Source organism: Brachyhypopomus gauderio, unplaced genomic scaffold (genome assembly GCF_052324685.1).
Source record: "Brachyhypopomus gauderio isolate BG-103 unplaced genomic scaffold, BGAUD_0.2 sc52, whole genome shotgun sequence".
In the NCBI taxonomy this organism is placed as follows: domain Eukaryota; kingdom Metazoa; phylum Chordata; class Actinopteri; order Gymnotiformes; family Hypopomidae; genus Brachyhypopomus; species Brachyhypopomus gauderio.
This window is the reverse complement of record NW_027506877.1, coordinates 519,300-535,188: the sequence shown is the minus strand read 5'-3', so window position 1 is coordinate 535,188 and position 15,889 is coordinate 519,300. Positions and strand designations below refer to the sequence as shown.

Genomic DNA, 15,889 nt, shown 5'->3' with positions numbered 1-15,889 from the left:
TTCTGTGAGCCATTGTGGTACCTGGTCATCAAGCAGTAGATCATAGCGATGGCCACCAAAATGATCAATAAAAATACCAAATCTATTGCCAAATCATAGGTTGTAAAACCGCATCTGCGCATTTTCGTCCATACAAGTTCCCTTCCACGTTATATTTATTTCAGCTCCTGAGTGTGTGTGTGGGTGTGTGTGTAATATATGAATAACTGTGTCATATATGAAGGAATATATGTGGAATTGCGTAAAGCATAATCTTGAAATGTGGACGATCAATATATCTGAGTCTATTTTTGTCAAGCCTCTTTAACCGTTCCTTGACGTGAAGGAAAGCGTCCTGAGACTTGTGACAAATTATATTTCCCTGACGCGAGACAGCCTGCGGGGGTCTGAGCCTCAGTCATTCTTTAACACTGCACTCAGCGTTGGGTCGACGCCAAGATTCGTGCAATACTCATTCCTTATAAACGCTAATCGTATTCTGCAACGCCTTGGACTACAGCCATACGCAACCTGTGTTCAATCTTGTTTTGGACGTATTTTCAAGCAATGGTTTCACAGAACAGATACCCATATCTTCACGTAGGCTGGGATATCAGCTCTTGGAATGAGGGAGGGAAGCAAAGTGTCTCTTCAACTTGTGTCGGTGAAGCGATGCTGCTTACATACGCGCTCACCAAGTCCGTCTCCGGCACGGTGGCTCACACACTTTCCAGCTCAAACCTACGGTTGATTTTTTACAAGTAAACTATAACAAGATAATACGCTGCGTGAGTTACTGCACGGCCAGAAACGTGTGTGTTTATGACCGTTGACTTTCGTCCATCGTCCTTGGTCATGCGACACAGAATTGAAGAGAACGGGCAACGCTAGATCGCGCGCCGTTCGACACGCTTGCAGCTGCTTTGGGGAGATGCGCGCAGTGACGTCGCGCGCTCGCCGCTCCGTCGCGCGCTACACTCCCGTCCCGGTTTAGAGGGAGCGCGAGCCTCCAGCGTCCTGCCACCAGCTCTCGTTGTGAAGGAATTCGTGAATGAAAGACGCGAAATAAGCGAGACTGGACACAGAGGCCAGTGCAACGTGAAGGCAGGAGGCGGAAAGTGAGAGCGCGATTTTCTTCATGGGTGAGTTCATTTATTTCCAATCCAACAACGGGGCAAAGAATGAAAGAAAGAAACACATGTTGTGGTTTTTAATGCTACTCCGGGCGAACATATCCGATGAACGTGGCTTATCTCGTTTTATCCGATTATTGATCCGTTGTGATATGAAATATGACGTCCTTACGTACTTGTGCGCTCCAGGGGAGAGAGTGAGGGCACACACAAACTCACTGGGAGTAACTCATGTTAATAGAGTAAAAAAACACACAATTTAAGCAGTGGGGTGTTAATAGTATTAAACAATGCGACTTTAGTGTAGATAATCAATTTTAAAATGACTTAACCCAAAGACATAATGGAGGCTATAATCATTTCTTACGGTATTTGCAAAAAATTCTATTAAATAAGGTGACGTACGTTATTTATTTGTATCTTTCATTAGACAATATTATTGTTAAACAATGAAACTTTGGTTAGAAGATGCTTATTCATATTTATCCTATTTTACTTTACTCGGTTGCTCCGCTGGCTGTAGTCAAAATAGCCACAGATTGAAATTCACGACACTTTTCTGCGTGTCATGGTAATTACCAATGGCCATTTCTCGTATTAACTAGTTGATAGTAGTTTATTAAATTTGACATTTGGAACATAAAGGTTTTTGTCCTACTGGTATAAAAACACTATTTTAAGTGTCACCCAGAGGTTTGTGATGCAGTCACATCTCTAAAAAGGGTCGCGGGTACATCCTTCTTTTGCATTTACACGTTCTACGTTGTGCCGACGTGACAGAGCTTTGCACAACTGGACCATCCACTTGTTACGACTAACGAGACGTAGATAAGTGTGCTGACAGCAGGTAGATTTGAGATTAATTGATTAATTGCACGTTCCACAGACAATCTAATGAAATGAATCAATTGCGGGACGCTGATCCAGCCATCATTAACCGAAGATACGGATCATGTTATACATGCTGAAATTGTGAGAGTTGTGATTCGAATGAGATACAGAAATATGTATAATTTACGTGCGTGGGGAGAGAGAGAGAGAGAGAGAGAGGGAGAGAGAGAGAGAGAGAGAGGGGGGGGGGGTGCAGACAGAGAGGATGATGATGGTATTGTTGGGTAAATGCTATATGGTTAAGTGCTGCTGATGTGAACCAATGCGGATTTGCGCATGATGACGGCTTTTCCCCCACGTAGGAACAGATCTAGGATTATCCAGTTTTTCTTTGTTCTCGTAAAAGGGATTCATCGGAATTAGTCGAGTGTAGTCATATTGTGCATCCCCATGTTCCGCGATTAAATGACATTTCCTGGCAAAACCTTACCGACCCGATTCATATAGACTTTTACATCTCATTCTGAGAAATGAAACCAAACGAAACCTTGTCCTCCTTTATCATGGGCCAGAACTGTGGGCTTATATGTGCTTTTGTATGTGTATTAGTGGTCCCATCAGGTAGTTCAGGTTATAAGGTCAGATTAAATCCCGCGTTAATCCAGGCTTTCGTCGCTCAGGTGTAATTTTCATAATCCAGTATTTGACAACACACTCACACACAGTTCTCCATCTCTGTGCATGCGTGTGTGTGCTTATGTGTGGATGGGTGGATCGTGGAGTGGGTGGGTCTTGTCAAATACTGGATTTTGGAGAAGAGAGAGTGAGAGCATCCTTCTACACCTCTGTCCTCGCAGCACTGTCTACTGAGGCCATTTGGACAATTCTACTTAAACATCTTGTGAATCTTCATCTCTCTGAATTTATCATGGAAGTTCTGCACACTGTCACTGTAGAAATTGCCATTTATGGTAGCGCTTCTGTCCGAGTGCTTCATCGGGGCAAAACCCTCGTAATGTGTCTCTTCTCACTGGACTCCATAAACGGTGCAGCGGGACTGTGCTGTGTATTCAAAGTCTCGACTCTCGGCTGTTTTTTTAAATATAAATATTAATGAGCTGCTTGTTAGAGGCATTGGAGCTTGTCAGCACAGCTCAGGAGGAAGTGCCCGCTGTGATCCATCAGGTCTGAGTTTACCCACCGAGACCTACTTGCCACTGGGAATGAATGGTGCCTTCAAAATACTTTTTTTTTGGAACGTCATCACTGCTTGTTTGGTTTGAGTTTGTGTGTGTGCTTGTTTTGGATGCATCGCGTGTGTGTGTGTGTGTGTGTGTGTGTGTGTGTGTGTGTGAGATTGCTACAATAAAAGTAGACAGATGGCTGAGTTCTTCTCTTCTTACATGGGTACCTCCGCTGTTGCCGCCTTCTTGATTTTTTTCCAACCTCCTGCAGAACGCGAGCGTTGTTCCTCCGTTCGGATCGAAGTAGGTCGGCCCGGGCAGGAGCTGCTTAATGTGAGACATGCATCCGAGTGGGCTATTAATTGTCTCACTTATTCATTTAAGAGAGCAGTTCCAGGCAGCTCGGACCGCACGTGTGGGGTGATCGATACGAAGCAACATCATCGTGAGCTGGATGAGCCTGCGGTTGAGATGAGATAAAAAAACTTCAATAAATCATCGCGGGCCGCATTCACTTGTATCTGAGTTTGGATGCTGGTTTGAAACGCACCATCTGCATAGGAAAGTCCTCTAACTTGGCTCTTCTGTTTCCATGTAGGCTCGTGTGAGCATTTCTGTCACCTGCTGTCCGTACTCAAACACACACGTGCACACACCCACACAAACACAGAGGCACACACTGACTCTGTTGGCATAAGTAGGTATTTGTGGTGTGCATTCTGGGGAGAACCCTTTTTTCTTTCTCTCTCCCTCTCTTCTCTCTCTTTCTCTGTCTCTCTTGCTCTTGATCTCTCCCCCCTCTCTTTTCCTTTTGATCTCACTCTCCCTTTTCTCTCTTTCTTTCTCTCTGTAGTTTTCTTTCCCTTTCACCCCCCCCCCCCCTTTCTGTCTCTCCCCCTTTCTTTCCTATCAGCTCCTGTCTGGTTGCCTCCCACAACCTGACAGTTCCTTCCAGCCCTCTAATCCAGCTGAGGCACAGAGGTGCAGAGGGAGGCTTCAGACTGCAGACCCTCCGGGGAGCGGAGAGCGCATACATGCACAGGGCTTAAAACGAGACACGTTTCCGGGCCGGAACATTTTGAACGGGAGGGCCGAGGTGGGACACCAGGCCAGCGCTGGACCTTCTTGACATGCCACACATTCTCTGAACACACGGTGCGGGGACGTGCAGTGCGTTTTGTTCACTTTGTGATTCCCGGAGTCCTGCTTTCATTTCCTCCACCAGTTCCCTCTAGCCAAACCCATCATCACGTGTCCTTCACCCACACCCATCCGCGTGTGGATCTTCACACCCCCCAATCCATGACACGTGTTCTGCTATGAGCCCTAACCGAGTTGTCCAAATCACATGCGCATGCACACAGCACACCACTCGCTGAGTGAGAAGGTAACCTGTTTATAAGTCGAAGGCAGACGTGCCCTCCTCACGTGCCGTTGGTAATTATGAGGTATTACACTGCAGTGTAGAACACGGCGGCTAGGAAACACACACAAAACTACGCAGCAACATTTTGCTGCTGCTGTTGTAAAACATCTAAGACATCCTTAAGCCATATATCTGCTAAAGTGCTAGAGAACTTTGGTACCTTTGGGTATCTGGCCCTGCTCCACCGCCTTGTCACTTGGTCTGTACTAGATTGTCCCTGGGGAGGTGTCAGAGCCTGATGCTCCGCCCACTTCCCAATGGAGAGGAGGGGCTTTGGTGCAGCCATTGACAGCTGAAGGGCCAAGGGGCAGGGTAAGTGTTGGAACAGGGACAGACTGACTGCCATCAGCAGATAAATATGAATATGAAATATAAACACCCACACACACTGACAAAGGGGTACGCATAAAAGTCCAGTGTCAGCCTGTGTGTGTGTGTGTGGGGGGGGGTCCTAAATTTGTTGTGATTATGGTCCCACCTGCAGTGTGTTCCCGTCTAAACAGCAAGGATTTAATTCATTAGAAAATGAGATAGCTGTAACTAGTAAGAAGAGTCTAAACGCAGTTCAGTCTGATGGCATCCGACACTGTTACTCTGTCCCTTTGACAAGGATTCTCTCTCTCTCTCTCTCTCTCTCTCTCTCTCTCTCTTGCTCTCTCTCTCTCTCTCTTCTTAAAGAAAAATTAATGTTTCATACTTTGCTTCTTCTTCATCTTTCCAACCTAGCCACTCCAGATATGCATTGACGTCCCAAATATATCACATTTATTATCATTTTAAAGCTCGTGTAATGGAACATCAGTTCAGATTGCTCTGCGGTGGGTTTAGTGCATGAGTCACCCCGAGTTTGGCATGTGCTCTGCTGTTGCGCGTCTAACCCTGCACATTTCTGCTTTGCTCTTAGCAACCTCCCATGAAAATGTTTCCAATAACTTCCTATAAATACGCCAGAAAGCGTCGGAGGTTGCCGACCTGCCATTCCTGGCAAATGTGCTCTCTGTGGATCTTTGCAGGAACCGTACAGATGTGCCAATGGAAAACCGCCAAAGGATCATACCTCTGTGTGACCTTGAGCTGGGGGTATGAATAAGCGCATGTGGGGGTCTCGTCCCTCTAACCCGAGTGTGTTATATGAGACATTGTCTCATCTTCTGCAGGACACGTTCCTCCACTTGAACACCTGGTTAGCTGCTTTGTACTGTAACGTCGCTTAACCGCCATCGCCGTTCTCGTGGTGTTCGGTCTGTGTACAGCTTAGTGGACTTACGGGTCAGTTGTAAATGCAGTGGACAAATTGAAGGCATGTTTCACCATGCAGGTTTCATCCCTGTACACACAGGCAGGTGGGCGTGAAGCCCATATGTGACAGGGGTTTAAAGCACAGGAAAGGTCGGAATATTGACGGATGAGGGAAGAAGGTGTGTGAGTGTGTGTGTGTGTGTGTGTGTGTGTGAGAGAGAGAGTGTGTGTGTGAGAATGTGTGTGAGAGTGCATATGGCCAATTAACATCCACATCCCTACACAGCCTGTGTACCAAACTTTTTTTTTTTTTCCTCTGTGCTGACCCGCTGACCCGGCGGGCTGCAACTGCTTGCCTTGTAATGATAGATGTGTTTCTGATCCAGACGGTGCCAGAGCGAGACTTTGTGTCTCCGCCCTCCAGTCCGCTGCTCTGTTTTTAAACATGCTAACAGGCCACCGTACTTCAGAGTGTTGTCTGTTCCACTCTGCAGTACCACAACCCCTCACATATACACAGCTCCTGAATCAGTACTAACGGTGCGGGTAATGTTAATTCGTCAAGTGTAAAATGGACAAGGACCGTAAGAGGATGGAGTCGAGTGGTGTGGGGCTAATGTTTATGGTGTATGACTACAGCCTGCTCGTTTAAAATGGGCAGAGGATTTCAGAGCACTGTTCCCAGATCAGCTGTGTTAGTTCGGTGTGGTTCAGAGCTAATGCAGATCTCCTTCTCTACTCTAAGAGATAACATCATATTAGAAGAATATATTTGAAATTCTAGAGTCCAACTTACCAAAAGTGCTTTTAATTAAGCCCTACTTAAACTTACTTAAACCTGCCTAGACATGTAGCCTGTTCCTAAACCTAGGATAGATAAAACAAAATATGCCACGAAAGCCATCAGCTTCATAATGATAATAATGTTTGAAAATGAAGTGAAGCCTAATATTTAAGAAATGGTGCTGCACGTCGTATATTTTAAGATATGTATGTTTGCTCGGTGGTTTTGTGTGTGTGTATGTGCCTGTGTGTGTGCTGTGGACTGGGAGTTGGTAGTGTTGACAGCAGGGCACCTTGGGTAAAATCAGAGTCCCTGAAGTTTTCATAAAGTGTTCCGTGTGACAGTAGCAGAGAGTGGATGTCACTCCGGTGTGCTGATTTACAGGTGCCCGAGCAAGGAGACATCAGAGCTGGACATTCGTTATCACTCCAAGGACTTGCATTTCTATTACCTTCTCATTCTGTGCTCTGGCCCCCACCCCCACCGCCACCATCATCATCATCATCATCATCGAGCTGTCCTTCCTGTCCTTCTACTTCACACAGACTCTCATATTCCTGCCCCCCCACCCCTCCACCAGGATAAGCCGGCATTACGGTGTCAGCCTGCGTCTCAACCCGGCGGGGGTCCGCTGTTCTCTCTGGGGCGGTGAGACAAGCAGAGTGATCCGTTACAAACCCCCCCCCCCCCCCCCCCCCCCCCCCCCCGGTGCCTCGTGTGACATCACCAGCAGCTTTGCTTACAACGAAGCGTCTGCCATTATACTCGTTGGCTTTGTTGAGAATGACACCGGGACTCAAACGCTCTGGAGTGCTGGAATTAGCACTGTCAAGGGCAATACGGCCTTGTCTTTCTGATTTTTTTCCAATATGACGAAAGGGTGTGTCTCAAGTCACGGTGGAGAGAGAAAGAGAAGGAATGGAAGTCCTGCCAGTCTAAAATCACTGAACAAGGTCATTAATGTCTTTGTCTCTTCGGAGTATGAATCAGCTGTTGCCCCCGCCCCCTTTTCAAATGCTTACCCCTATGTCCTCATGATGGTGACTCTGTGGTGTGTGCTCCACTAAGATGAAGCCTTTTTGGTATTTTGCTGCTGTGTCTAATCTGAAGAACATTACAGGTGTCCCCTAGGACTGCCTGCGCAATAATAATGCCCACCACGTCCTTTTCAGCTCCGCCTGCCTCTCCGTCTTTACATGGAGTCCAGCGGGGGTTTGTTTGCTTGGCTCTTATCTCGGATAAGAGGTTCAATTTAACTATTTACCTTCGAAGGCCACAGTGTTTTGTTACGAGAAACATTCTATCGGCAGGTTATATAGAATAATACATAATACATAATAAAGAATGACAAAAATAATGAAGAGCAAACTCAAACGTGGGCGTGATGTCTTATTCAGTGCAGAGGTGGACATTCCAGGTTCAGAAAGTAAAAGTCCTCACCAAGATTTTGCTCAGGTTTCCTGGATTGTGATTTAATGATGATATTTAAGAGGCTGGTGATATCACACAGCCCCCCCCCCCCACGGGCTGGTCGATGGCCACGGCTGGGCTACACCCGAACACCGCCGCCCCCGCCCCCAGCCATCTCCGCCCGGTGCCTCCCAAATTCCTCCATTAGATTGAAGGAGATTGAGAGCAGATGTATCATGGCGGTGTTGCCATGGCTGTGGTGGTGGGCAGAAACACAGGGACGTCAGCTGCATCTTAAGGATGCCTTCAGTAGGCAGTGTAGCATTCCTGAACATTTTCATCCAAATCTGAGTAAGCAAACACAGGAAGCCTTGCAGAAGAGTTCTTCTCCGGGCTGCTCCTGACCCTACTCTTCCTCGGGTGTTTACATACCTGGAATAACATTTGTTTATCTCCTTCTGCTCTCCATCTACCCCGTGCTTTGTGTTGCCACTGTAATATTCGGATGCATAATTCTGTAAACAGATGTACTTTGAAGGTGTGTGTGTGTGTGTGTGTGTGTGTGTGTGTGTGTGTGTGTGTGTGTGAGTTCTAGCCTTTAATGTAGAATGTGGGTGCTGCAGTCTCTCCCCCCCTCTGCCTTTCTCTCCTGCTTTCTCCCCATTTTTCTCTTTGTCTCTCTCTTTCTCTCTCGGACTCACACACATTTAATGCAGATTCCAGCCATCTGCTAGAAACGCCATCCCACTTGATTACTCACTCATTTTTTTCTTTTCTCTTTTGTCTGTTTGTTTGTCCTCCTTTATTCTCTTCTTCTCCCACTCTCCTCCTCTCGCCGCTCCCTCCCCACCCGGCACCTCCTCCTCTTCCTCCACCCCCTGACTGTGAGGGTGTAGTGATATGAGGGTCAGGTGAATATTGGGCCCTGCTGAGCATTCGCTGTGTCTGTCCTTTGCTGATGGACTACAGTTCCCAGCGTCCCTCAGCTAGCTAGCCACGTGGGCGTGGAGCTGGAGCCACGCCCACCTGCTGGGGAGCAGTTGGGGCTCTGTCTGAGGACTGGGTGGGAGACCTCCGCCCTGAAGTCTGCTGATCTCTGCCTGCCTGCCTGTCTGTCTGTCTGCCTGCCTGCCTGCCTGCCTGTCTGTCTGTCTGTCTGCGTGTCTGTCTGTCACACTTCCTGATTTGCCATGATACACACCTACACACACCTCCACCTTGTTCACGCTTTGATGACACCCACTGGTTCTGTCTGTCAATCTTATTCACAAACATGCACTTGTAACCCTGCAGAGAATTGTGGGGATTGTAGTTGGCTGGAGGAGGCGGGACCAGCCTGATGAGGCCACAGAGCAGGGAGGTTGTGATGGATGGAGAATAGGAGGAGAAGAGGAGGAGAAGAGGTGCTTGTTGTGCTTGTTGCCCTCTTCTCTAAAGTGCCCCAGTGTCACACAGTTGTGGTACTCAGCTTTAATATCCTGGCACTCACAATGTGGCAGACTGTGAAATAATAGTAAACAGCAACAAAAAAAGAAACAACATACGGGTCTGAACACCAAACAAAAATGCCGGTGCTGTGTTGAGCTTCACGAACTCGGGTCTGTCCATGTGACGTCCATATGCAGTCATACGCAGGCATGAAGTAATTCAAAAGTTCTTTTTATATTGCATTTCAAGGTTAAGCGATTCATCCTTTGAAAAAATATGGTGCCTTTGAGCTGAACCTTGGTGATTGGAGGACTGGTGATTAGAGGTAAATGTGAATCAGATGCCTGAAAGAAGAATCATAAAGCCACTTAGTAGGAATACTAAAGGAAAAAAAGCACAGACACCCTGACTGATGGCTCAGATTGCAACGGACTTGTTTTAAGACATAACTTAGACATAACTTCAGTGAAAGGGTTCTGCTTTGTGTGTGTGTGTGTGTGTGTGTGTGTGTGTGTGAGAGAGAGAGAGAGAGAGAGAGAGAGAAGGGAGAAAGTAGATAGGTGGTTGACTGTGGAAAGAGCATTAGCATATTTTCAGGAACTCAAGTTCAGCTCAAGTGGACTTTTTCAGAAGATTTGACAGCGGGATCTAAGCCGTACGTCTGGGTGTCACACCTCTGGCCATCACGCTGGTTTTCTTTTGTCAGCTCCTGGGTCTATGGCTCCTGGGTCTGTGGTTTTCCCATGCAGAGATTATGCCCAACACTTGTCTAGTAGAGAGCATATGCAAAATTGCCAGTGATAGTACAGTTTACTCCACAATTAGATCCAATCAGCAGCGTGTCTGGGAACTGCGAGTGGAGGCGATAAATCTGATTCTTCTAAAAGCCCTTTCATCAGTATTCTGCCACCCCCCCCCCCCCCCACCCAACACCCCTCCCCCTCCCCCTCCACCCAACCCTCCAATATCCCCAATTTAATTAGATGCGTCCATCTGATATATGGACTGTATATCACATGTCCCAAACACAGCACATTCTGATGCACAATTTCTACAGCAAAGACCAAGATTCCTCAGTGCCTCCATTTTGACTGTCTAGTTTTGTTAAACGTTATTCATGCATTTCCAGAATAAACAGAGAGTATAATGTGAAAAGTGTAAAATTAACAGAACTTAGCCATTAGGGAACTTCAGCATTGGTTCCAAAATCTAGATTTAATCTAATTACAAAATCAATTAAGACGTGTTGACAGCCAATGTGAATTCAGCCTGAGTTTGAACAGTACTGAGGCTGGAGGGATCAGAGACGAGCTAATCACAAGGATGAAAGGGGACGGACAGGGAGGGCAAAGAGCAGCGTGGGGCGGGGGATTGTGGGTGATGGAGTAAACAGGTTTTATCGGTCAGGCCTTAACGCTCCTCTGGAGATTGTTGTCTGGGCTCTTTGAAGCATCAGCACTGACGAATAAATCTGCCCTAATGAGATGAAGCGAGGGCTAATCGTGCTGTCAGTTAACATATACTCCACAGGCCATCGCTCCTGCTCTACTGACACCCTCAGCGGCCGCATCTGACAGGCGTTCTGCTGCGACCCGGAGCCTGGAACACCAGGTCTGCCCTGTGACATTCAGCGTTTTCCTGATGTGCCCTTTTCCGGCACAAATCCCAAATAATGATGTCTTAAGTCATTTTGCAGTCCAGGTGTGCACAGCACATTGCAGGGTGTCTTCAAATCCGATCACGGGTCGAATTCATGTGTTAGATGGAAGAAATTGCGCTGTAGGTTTGGGAAATAGCTTTCTAGTTGGTTACTAGAAACACAACTGCCCAGAAGGGACAGCTAGCTGTCAACACCTTGTCACCAAATTCCCCAGTGAGACTGGAGTGATTTGGATCCACTAGACTCCTACGTGAGGTCGGGCTGCATTCAGCATTCTCCTCCAGAAGGAGCTCGGTTTGATAGATATGATCAGGTGCCAACGTTTAGCTTAATATCTAGCTGCATCTCAGGAGACAGAATGCGCAAATGATGTAAAATGGTACGTTCTTGGAAGTGTGAAATGAGGCATGTGCAAAATGTCAATGGGTGGAATTTTACAAAAAGTAGTTGGTCCAACTGTATTCAAATTTGAATCATAGCTAAATTACAGCGGTTTGCAGTTGAATTGTTGTGTGCTGTTTATGTTATGAGGATCATTAATGTTAAATGTATGTTGGTAATTTAAAAATAATGGTTTAAAAGATTGAGTGCTAATTACCTTATAGTTCTTTTATGATTAATTTAGCATGGTTTTGAAAACAGGGCTCAATTGGTCAAAACTCTAGACACACAACCACATCCACACATGCAGTAGAATACCTCAGATCTTTTCCAAAATGAAACACATCACTAAAAATTATGCAATGATTTATCAAGTCCCCAATTATGTCACCATGTAACACACATGGTGTTCACATGGTCTGATTCTGTCTAGAACACTGTTGATATGGGCTGGCTTTGATTTTTTCAGAGTTATTGTTAGACTGAAGTACATGAATATATTAAACCAAAACCAGCACTCTACACAGATTTTTGTTTTATTTCTCTCCTGGTTGTAAAATCAGTCAATAAATCCCTGCATTTCCTAAAGTTACATTATGCACTGAAAATCACAATAGAACATATGTGCATTGAATATAGTATAACAGTATATAGTATATATATATATATAGTATATATATAATATAGTATAACAGCAAAAACATTTGTAGAGACCAACGAAAGCCTGGATTTGACCCCCTTAGCATCATCTCTCTTGTCCTCACTGGTTGAGGCCACAGCACCTTGTCCACATGTCAGACTATGTCCTGTCCCACAAGACAGCGAGACAAGAATCTTCTTGAATGGAGCGTTCGTCCTCACACAGACCCTGTATCAGTTTGACTCACTGAACTCCTCAGTGAGGTTAAGGGACACAGTGTGCTGGTATTGGTGTGAAACTGTGAATGGTTATGAAAGCTGTTTTGGAGCAGAAACATTGTCCCAGTTGACTGTAACTCATCAGCGTCTTTTTTCTGTGAAGATGGTGTGTAGTGGGTCTAAAAATGTAAGCATGTGGGCCGTGAAAGCCGTGACCTCAGTTGGCATGGCGATGGAGGCTCCCATTCTGCGTGGTTGCAGCACATGTTGTGATGTGGCCGCCATGTTGGTCTGGGACACTCTGAGCAGCTCTGTGGCCCGTGAGGTTTCTCTCTCTCCTTCCTTTTGACAGGGTTCCCACCACATTTTCACAGAGTTTTGACACTCTCAGATGTTTCTTCCGTTGGCACTTGGTAGAGTAGTAGAGTTTCATCTGTGTGTGATAAAGATTTGGAGATTCTAAAGGTTTAAGGATTTGCCCCATTGCTGATGGAGACCTTGCATCTTTATAACCTGCAAACGCAGTGACTTGGTACCAGAAGCTTCTGCTGTAGTACACATAGAAGCAGACATGGTTCTGATTTTACTGCTGAATGTAGAGAAAAGTAGTTTTTCACCAAAATCAGGGTTTTTCATGCATTACGAGGCGTCCACATGGGTCAGATTTCATGCTGCTACCAGCTCTCCACAGAAATCAGAAGGGTGTCTTCATGGAGAACTTGGCTTGATAACGAGGGCTGCATTCATTCCTGCGCCTCAGACCTCGTGACGATAGACAAGGATGTTGTACGGTAAAAATGGAAGTATTAGTTAAACTTAAATCAGAAAAATAATTTCCTCTCCAAGCTGTCTTTGCTTCATTTGTTTATTTTATTAAAAAGACAAAAAGCTGTAACAGTAAAGTGCTTGTTTCAGTAAATAAAACAAGATCTATTATTCCTTATGACAGAATCAGAATGCCTATATTGTCATGCTTCGCAGAGACAGCTGATGTTTTGTGAAATAAAGCAATTTTTATGAAAAATATAGCCGCAAGCGGCGATTGGCGGGTTCACACACCAATAGGCATTTTGGCCTCAATAGGCAAAAGGAAGCCCAAAAGGTCCTTTAGACCTAAAAGTGAAAAAAAAGCTGTTTGGGTTTGGCCAGTGTGTGCTCTACAGATGTAGAGTGTGATGACATCTGCGTGTGTCAGAAAGGGAGACACAAAAATAGCACATCTGGCTAGAGCTGCATCTATGTGAACAGTATAGGAAGGCCTGCACTTGTCTATACATGATTGGGCCTCTATATTACTGACAGAGAGAGATTGAGGGAGCCAGAGACTATGCTTTGTTATTTCACTCCTTGCACACGTAGCACGCCTAACATGACTGCCTGTGTATTCAAAGTATGAATGTAGTCTGCAAAGCCTGGCATGACTGACATGACTGGCATTACTGACATAACTGATATGACTGGCATGACTGGAATGACATCTCTGGCATGACGAACAAAATTAACATGACTGATATGACTGACATAACTGGCATGACTAATGATTTGAAGATTTGACTGACATGACTGATAGGACTGATATGACTGGACTGAAATGATTGGCATGACATGACTTACATGACTGGCAGAACATGACTGATATAACTGACATGACTGGACTGGCATGTCTGATATGACTGACATCACTGGTATGACTGACATATACTATACATATACTATAGATATGCATACAAACTATACATACATTTAGGTAGAAGTGTGTGTGTGTGTGTGTGTGTGTGTGTGTGGTAGTATATGTATTCAAACTATGACAACATATACTAATACATACATACATAAATATACATAGAAACTATACATACATATAGGTATAAAGGTGTGTGTGTCTGTGTGTTTGTGTGAGAGAGAGAGACAAAAAAGAAGCCAAATATTAGTTTGTATGAGCATGTGTTAGTCACTGAGATATGGGTGGGTATGGCTAGGGAAGTGTCATTGTGAATGCTATAGGAAGGCCTGCTTGCGCCTGTATGTGTGTGTGCCTGGTTCATAGACACAGAGAGATCTAGGTAGCCAGAGCAATGTTTACTTAGGGCACAGAGATGGGAGGGGGAATGTGGGTGAGAGTGTGAGAGAGACTGAGAGTGTGAGTTTCAGGCTGCGTGCGTGTGAGAAGGAGAAGGTGACAGAGGGACTTTACATGCATTCTTATGCATTGTATATAATACTGCACTGTAGAGCCATACGATAACCGATTTAGATTAAACTTGACAAATTTGTTCAGGATGGGATTTTGAATGGGCTTGTGCATTTTGGTCAGAATTGGGTAAAATATGAAAGAGCTTTAAGAATATGAATATTATATGTATCGATGCTGTCCATAAAAAAAATATTTAGCAGGTATAAGTGTCCTCAAATCCAAAATCTTTGGATTGTTTTTTGATTTCACACTCTGTAGAGTATTATAAGACTTTGCTTGACATGATAGTATGAAAATCCTAGGAGGAGTATGAAAAGTGATGATTTCAAACTATTATTAACTGTAAATAAACTGTGCATTTTTTAATAGGACATGTAATGGGAAAGTTGTTCGCACTACTGCAAGGAATCAAAAGAGTCCAATTGCATGTTCCCAAGTGGAATTATGTAGGGGATACACTTGCTTTTTTTGCAATAGCGCCCCCCAGTGGCCAATCGACACCCGGCTGGATTATGTCATAGGGGGCGTGCACTTGTCCACACCCAAGAGGTTTCGTGCAGATCGACAAATTGTAAGCCTGTCAAACGCGTGCCGATCACTGATTGGCCGATTACGTCAGCCATTTTGGAAGTATGGCATGTCTGCTTTAGGACCTGGTTTCCAGAAGCCCATAGATGATGTCTGTCAAGTTTCATGTGGATCGGCCAATCTGAGTGCATGGGGCAAATTTTTGCATGTTATAGCGCCCCCTAGCAGGTGAGGTATGGCAACCTCTGCGAGCTGCCCCAGACCCTCACAGGGAAGCTGTCTGTGAAGTGCCATCTCATTACATGCAAGTTTTCTTAAGTTAGAGCTCCATATGCGCAAAATTGACTATTGAATTTACGCCCCCTCATTTGATTGGCTTATACTGACTAGGTAGTGAAGAAATTAGCATTTTTGTTGGATACATTTTAAAGTTCAGACTCTTCTGAACGTTTTGATACCACATATGTGCATGTATGTGAAAAATCCAGGGACTAGTTCGCGCTCAAATATGTGTGTGATTTTGCACATTATGCAAATTAACTCGAAATCTAAGTGGGCGGAGCTTAATGGTTGTATATTAATTGTCCTATTGAATTTAGTCAAGGAATGTATAGGAACTGGAATTTTGGTTCTAGGACTTACAGTGTAGGAGATATGGACAAAACGTCAATATGGTCTGCTATAGCGCCACCATCAGGCCAATTTGGGTCCCTGTATGGGAGTCTGGTCCTTGGAGTTAACTGAACCTTTTTGCCAAGTTTGGGGTTTCTAGGCATTACGGTCTAGGCTGCACAATACGTTTTAGGTCAAAAAATGGGACAAAGAATAATAAGAAAGAAATATAGCCGCAAGCG

The 15,889-nt window shown here is 45.1% G+C and overlaps 1 protein-coding gene across 1 annotated transcript in view; it reads left to right on the top strand.

Moving 5' to 3' along the window:
- Nucleotides 1-417: 417 nt before the first annotated feature.
- Nucleotides 418-15,889, top strand: part of htr2cl1 (5-hydroxytryptamine (serotonin) receptor 2C, G protein-coupled-like 1) — a 100,103-nt gene continuing 84,631 nt past the window's right edge. Inside the window, exon 1 of the mRNA XM_076987477.1 lies at nt 418-1,121. The gene's annotated coding sequence lies outside the window, so the exon portion shown is untranslated. The remainder of the gene's footprint in view (nt 1,122-15,889) is intronic.